Source organism: Dasypus novemcinctus, chromosome 12 (genome assembly GCF_030445035.2).
Source record: "Dasypus novemcinctus isolate mDasNov1 chromosome 12, mDasNov1.1.hap2, whole genome shotgun sequence".
Classification (NCBI taxonomy): domain Eukaryota; kingdom Metazoa; phylum Chordata; class Mammalia; order Cingulata; family Dasypodidae; genus Dasypus; species Dasypus novemcinctus.
In genome coordinates this window covers 99,437,571-99,444,487 of record NC_080684.1, presented here as the reverse complement: position 1 = coordinate 99,444,487, position 6,917 = coordinate 99,437,571, and positions in this window count along the sequence as shown.

Genomic DNA, 6,917 nt, shown 5'->3' with positions numbered 1-6,917 from the left:
TGGGAGGTCTGGGGTTCAGTTCCTGGTTCCTCCTGAAAAACACAGGAACAAAAACAACAAGCAAAACAAATGAAAAAACCAACTCAGGGGAGCCAATGTGGCTCAGTGGTTGAGTGCTGGCTTCCCACGTATGAGGTCCTGGGTTCAATCTCAGCCCCTGGTACCACAAAAAAGAAAAAAAAGAACGGCTTTAGGGAGTGGTTGAGCACCTGCTTCCCATGTGCAAGGCCCAGGATTTGAGCCCCAGTACCTCCTAAAAACAAAAACAAAACAAACAAATGAACCAAACCAACTTTCAGTGGGAGCAGATGTAGCTCAGTGGAAAAAAGAAAAAAGGAAAAAAAATGGCTTTACATTCATCTGTTCATTCATTCATTTAATGAACATTTGCTATACACCTACTATGTGCCAGGGACCATTTGAGGCTCTGGGCCTACAGCTGATAACTAGCCAGCTAGAAGCACCGTGGGAGATGGCCAAAAAAACAGATGAAGAAGTGCTCAGTGCCCAGGGCCAAAACATCTGGGAAGGGCACAGGAGGGGTGGCCAGGAGACGCGATGGCCTTTTAAACAGCTGCTCTCTGCGGAGAAATTGCTGTCCCCGCCTGTGCTAAACCACCACCTCATCCTCACCACCACGCCCTTCGAGATGGGTGTCCTTCTTATTTTCACCTTGCAGATGAGGAAACTGAGGCACTGAAGGGCTAAGTCTCTCAGCCCAGGCCACGGGCAGGATTTGAGCTGGGCCACCTGACTCCAGCATCTGTGCTGGCACCGCTGTGCCGGGCACGAGGTGGGGTGCGTGGGGCCCGGCCCGGAGCTCACAAGGACCTGCAGCCGTTTAAAGTGCTGCCCTGCCATCTTGAAATTCTTAGTAATCTGACCAGGGACCTGCATTCTGATTTTGCACTGGCGCACACACTGGGCAGCCAGCCCTGCCCTCGGGGAGGCCGCCTGGTGTCCCGGCGCCAGCTGTTTGCCCTCCCTCCCCGCTCTCCTCCTCTGTCCCTGCCCTCCTGACCGCACCTGCCAGGGGCCACTGTCGGCCCCGGCGGGTGGCAGCAACAGGCCCAGGCTCCTCTGAGCCTCCGAAGCCCCCACGAGGAGGGCACAAAGCAGAGAGCGGGGAGAATTTGCTGCGTTGGATCAAGCGAGCTCCTTGGGCCGGGTGAGGCTGGCTGGTCGAGTCTTCATCTCCCCCTGCTCCCCCGGGGGCCTCCAGCTCCCCGCTGGCCACATCCTGGCCCCGGGCCAGGGCTCCTCGCCCAGCTGCACCTCTCAGGGCACACCCAGCCAGGGCTGCGGGGTCCAGGGAAATCCCCGCCACCCTCCCAGCCCCTGCCTCCCGCACCCTCAGCCCCAGCTGTGTGGGGTGACTCTGGAGGGGTGCCAGTAACCACATGGCAGGGGCCGGAAGAGAGCCCCAGCCCCTGAGCCTGGCGGCTCCCTGAGTCCCTGCTCCCCAGGGGCCTGGCCAAAGGCTCAGCCTATCCAGGGGCCTCAAGGCCCAGCTCCTTCTTTGTCGTTTGCATTCTGGATGGCTGAGCCTTTGGGGACTGGAGATTTCACCACTGAGCAAGTACAAGAGCCTGAATTTTCACAAAACACCTTCTAGGGAAGCGGACTTGGCCCACCGGCTAGGGCGTCCGTCTACCACATGGAAGGTCCATGGTTCAAACCACAGGCCTCCTTGACCTGTGATGAGCTGGCCCATGCGCAGTGCTGATGCACACAAGGAGTGCCCTGCCATGCAGGGGTGTTCCCCGCGCAGGGAACGCCACACTCAAAGAGTGCACCCCGTAAGGAGAGCCGCTCCGCACGAAAGAAAGTGCAGCCTGCCCAGGGATGGTGCCGCACACACAGAGAGCTGACACAACAAGATGACACAACAAAAAGAAACACAGATTCCCAGTGCCACAGATAAGGATAGAAGCAGTCACAGAAGAACACGCAGCGAATGGACACAGAGAGCAGACAACTTTGGGAAGAAGGATGGGAAGGGGAGAGAAATAAATTTTAAAAATAAATAAATCTTAAAAAAAAAGAAAAAAAAGAAACACCCTCTGCCTCCCCTCACAGACCCCAGCCTGGCCTCCTGGGGGACTGTCTGGAAGGTGGAGGGTGCCTGGGATGTATGAGTCAGGATAAGATCAGCTATGCTGCTGTAACAAATAGACCCTGAAATCTCAGAGGTTTAATACAGCAATAGTTTGTTGCTTTCACCTGCCACAGTCCAAAGGGGCTGGGCAGCTCCCTGCCATCTTGTCATCAGAATGCACAGAACACATGGCTCCCAGGCCATGGCAGGAAGGGAAAAGAGCTGGAGAATCACGCAGATGCTTCTAAGGGGCCACCCCTTGCCCTGAGGGTCCACGAGCCAGAACTCAGTTCATGGCCTGGCCTCACTGCACGGGGAGTTGAGGTAGAAGCAGAAGAGATGGTGGAAACACATGCACTGCCCTGCCGAGGTTGGTGAGGGGGTCGGATGCAGGGTCCTGGGCCTGCTCTGGGAACAGAGACCCCATCTTGTTCAGGAACAGCCCCTCAGAGACCAGCCTGCTCAGCCCCACCCTTGTTTGGCTGAGATGCATTCCAGCTTAGCATTAAGAATTCAAAATTGATCATCAGACACATTTACAGCCATCACTCCCCATCTCCCCTGCACTTAGAAGGCTATCCCCACGGCAGGCTTATGGGCTAAAAGGTTTGCACAGAAAAGCCCAGACTCTCTCCCTCTTTCTCTCTTGGTCAGTCTCTGTCATAATTGCTAATTTATCATTTATACTCTCAGCTACTTCCAAAGAGGATTCCTTAACAAGTAAAACAAAACAAAAGATCAGAAATCAGGGAACGAGAGTGAACCAAATGTACTAGAAGATTGAAACAAACATTTATTACTGTGGAATATTACAACAATGTAATAAATTATATTATTATAGTTGAATAATAAATTGTGTTCTGAGCTTCCTCGCAGCAGATGCAAAAAGAGAAATAACTTCTTAGCATACTCATCCCTTCCTTCTCCTCTTGCCACTTCTCTTTTCCCTTCCTAAAATTCTTTCTCTTTACCCTCCTTTGTTTTCAGATATGCTAGGAGCAGAAAGAACCCCCCCATTTTTTTAAACATCCATATTCCCCTTACAGAGAAAGAACAGCATATAGTGTGAGGAAAGCGTCTGCCTGCAGAACTGAGTTTTCACAGGCTGGAGAGTCGCTCCCACGCCACCTTCTGGCTCCTCATCCACAGACAACCCGAGGCCAGATCCCAGGTAGGAGAAGCCTTGACCCCATGCGGGGAGGGGTCCCGGCCATGACCTAGTGGGGGCCCTGGAACCGCACCAGGAGGGCCCTTCCCGGGCGGGCCCACACACCACTTCCCTGGATCCCGGGGCCACCCCGTGAGACAGGCCTCATTATCCCCATTTTGCAGACGTGGAAACTGAGGTCCAGAAGGGGAAATGATGTGTGCAAGGTCACCCAGCTACCTCTCCCAGGAGGCCCAGCCTCAGGAGACCCCCCGGCTGTGGGTGGGACGCTCAGGATTCCGGGTGGGGTGAGGGAGCCAGGCTTCTGGGCAGGCCCCCCTGGGTCTGGAAGGTTCAGGAGGTGGCGGCCGGCTCCCCAGGCTCCACCCCCTCTAGTTGCCATGACAACAGGGATGCCCTTCCGGGAGTTGGAGGGAAATGCGCGTTTTAATGAAGATGTAATTGGAATTAGAGGGCGGAGCCTGGAAAGCACAGACCCCTCCCCACCCCCCTCCATGGAGCCGGAACCCCCTCATCCCAGCACCCACAAACACCCCAGAACCAGCCCACTCTCCACCCCCCTTCCCAAAGCCCCACCCCAGAACTCCTTGGCCTCCACACTCCCACGCCACCCCGGCCATAGTGCCTGTCCCCACCGCCCAGATGGGGACACTGAGGCCCAGGCAGAGAAGCAACGTGCTCAAGGTCTCAGGGCGAGGCCAAGGCCCAAAGTCTGGGCTCAAGCCACTGTCAGAGTGTCCCCAGCCGACCTGCACACACTGCGTGCTCTGGAGGGGAGCGCTGGAGGGCCTGCGTGCTGCGAAGCCCCCAGCCTCTACTGTCCTCCAGGCTCCCCCTCCTCTCCCAGCCTCTACTGTCCTCCAGGCTCCCCCCCTCCCCCAGCCCCTCCTCTCCTCCAGGCTCCCCCCCCCCCAGCCTCTCCTGTCCTCCAGGCTCCCCCTCCTCCCCCAGCCTCTCCACGGCTCAGTGACAGGGCTGGAGACTGAGGCCCAAAGGCTGGGCCGCTCAGGGTTGAGCCCCAAGAACCCGGCTTTGTCGTCCCTGCTCCGGGTGGCTCTCTGACCACACAGAGCCCCGTGGAGAATTTCCAGCCACGTTTTCCTACATCTTTATCATGTGCTTAGGGCCAGGCAACACAAGAATTTTACATTTTTTAACCACTAGGAAGGAGCCGCTTTGCCCCTGCCCGGCCGGCGCTGCTGTCCCCGAGTCGCCATCCCTGGGGGCTGCTGCTCCGTGTGGGCACGACCCAGTCCTCGGGGTCCGACCCGAGCAGGGGAGACTCACACCGGCCGAGGGTGTGACATGGCCACGAGTGAGGTCCCCAGGCCCGGGCATCCGGTGCCCCCCGCATCGCCACCTCCCCGCACGCAGCTGGGGTCCTAGTCCGTGGGCAGCAGACACCCACTGAGCTGGTGGGTGAGTAAGTGCCAGCCCCCTCTCCCTGCACCCCCTCCCCCCGTGTGCCGACCCCAAGCCACTGGGGCCAGGCGCGGAGCCTGGAAGCTTGGGCACAGGCCGGCGGGCACGCTGCTGGCCCCGGGGGCAGCCGTCTAGTCACGAGCAGGGCACTCGCTCTCCTCGGAGCCCTTTACACTCCATGTCACAGCACCCCTGTGAGATGGGGACTGTTAAAGTCCACTCGAGGAGGAAACCAAGGCACAGAGACGTTATATGACTTGCCCAATGTCACACAGCTAGTGGGTCATAAGCCAGGATTTCACGCAAGCCAGGAGGCCCCCACCCCACCTTTGATCAAGGAGACTGAGGAGAGGTGACTGCTGGGTGGTGGCAGGAGAAGGCGGGGGCGCGGCAGGAGAATGGGGACGCGAGGCTCTGGGGGCGGCAGAGGAGACAGGCAGAAGCCGGCGCCGCAGTTTACAACCAGGCCGCGCACAGGTCGCTGTTCCCGAGCGCGCGAGTGAACGCGCTTCAAAGCCGCCCACGGCGACGGCGGGAGCGGCCGCGGGCGCGGGGGGCGGCTGGCTCTAAGGCCGCGGCCTCGGGGGGCGAGGGCTCCCGGCCCCGCGGAAAAGGCGGCGGGAAATTCCGTTGGGGTTTTTAGGGCGAAGGCGGTGAGAGGCCGGGGCGTGGGGGGCGTGGGGGGTGAGGTTAGCGGGGAGAGGGGCAGAGAGAGGGGAAGGGGACGCGCCCGGAGCCCTGGGAGACAGAGCAGGACGGGACAGAAACAGAAAGAACGAGGGAAGTCGGGAGAGGACCCAGCAAGAGAGACGCAGAGGCAGAAGGAAGGAGAGAAGAAAGCACCACGAATTCAGGAGACCCCCTGTCACCCCCTCCGCAACTCCAAAAGGCCCCACACGCACGTGCACGCTCATATACACACTTGTGCACACTCACGCTCCCGGGCTGGTGCCCAGGACTTGGAGACCTGCATTCTAGATCTGATTCTGCTCTCGAAATGCTGTGTGACCTTACAGAAGATGCTGCCCCTCTCTGAACTTCAGGTTTTAACCCCCGAGGCCAGGTAAGGTTTAGCTGGGTCCAGGAGGGCGGGGAAGGAGGAGACAGGGACGGGCATGTGGGCAATGGGTGCCAGGAGGGCGACACATCACATCAGCGTGGTCAAGGGCCCTGGCCAAACGAGCACCGAGGGCCACCCAAGGAAGGCGCCCAAGGCTGCTGCTTACCGATGAGGAAACGGAGGCTCGGAGCAGTAAAGCGCTTCACCCAAGGCCATGGGACGAGGATACCACCGACCCTGGGAGTCTCGTGACACCCCCTCCCCGGCCCCACCCTGCGCAGCCTGCCTAGCGGCCCTGCCTCGGCTTCAGGCGTGAAGGGGTATTCGGTCCAGAAACTAGAAGGCGGCGGGAGCGAGGGCAGCAGGAAGCGGGGCCGCGAGATCGAGTTGGGAGCGACGGGGGAAGGGCGTTGAGACCCCTAATTCCTGCCCGACGCCCCAGCCCGGGCCGCAGCCGCCGGGGCGCCACCTGCGGCGCGGGAAAGCTTTCCTGGGGCGCCACCTAGTGGCCGAGACGGCCTGGGACCGCGGGTTCCTCCGCGGGCCGCGCCTCCGCCCTGGGTCCTGCCGGGCGCCACGCCACGGGCCGCGCGGCGGCCACACGCTGCAAGAACCCAGCCGGCCCCAGGCGCCCCCGCTCCGCGGAACATGCGAACGCAAAGAACTCCTCCACCGGGGACCTGGGTGCCGGCCCGCTCGGGTCAGGAGGAGGGGGTCCCGCACAGCTCGGTCCTTTGTTCTCCAGGCGGACAGATTCTGCATCCCAGGACCCCTCGCACATCTCCACCTGGCAGCATGCGGCATCCCAAACCACCTTCGCCCAGTCAATTCGTGCATTTATGGAGCACTTACTGCATGCCAGCACTGCCCCAGGTGCTAGGGGTGGAACCACGAGCAAGGAAGGCCCCGGGCCTCCTGGCGCTGACAGCCGGCACAAGCCCAGAAATAGACAGAACACCATAACGACACGAACGAGGACGCCATCTGGCTACTTTAGGAGCAGGAAAACCGAGTATTTGACCAGGTCACTCTGCTCCTCAGAGGTCCTCGAGACCACCTGGCCTCCAAGGGACCCGGAGCGACTCCTCTGCCACTGGGGACAGGGCTTGTTGGGGGTCCTTCTGCCTGGGACCCCTCCCCCGAGCACAAGGTCAGCTCCTCCTCATACT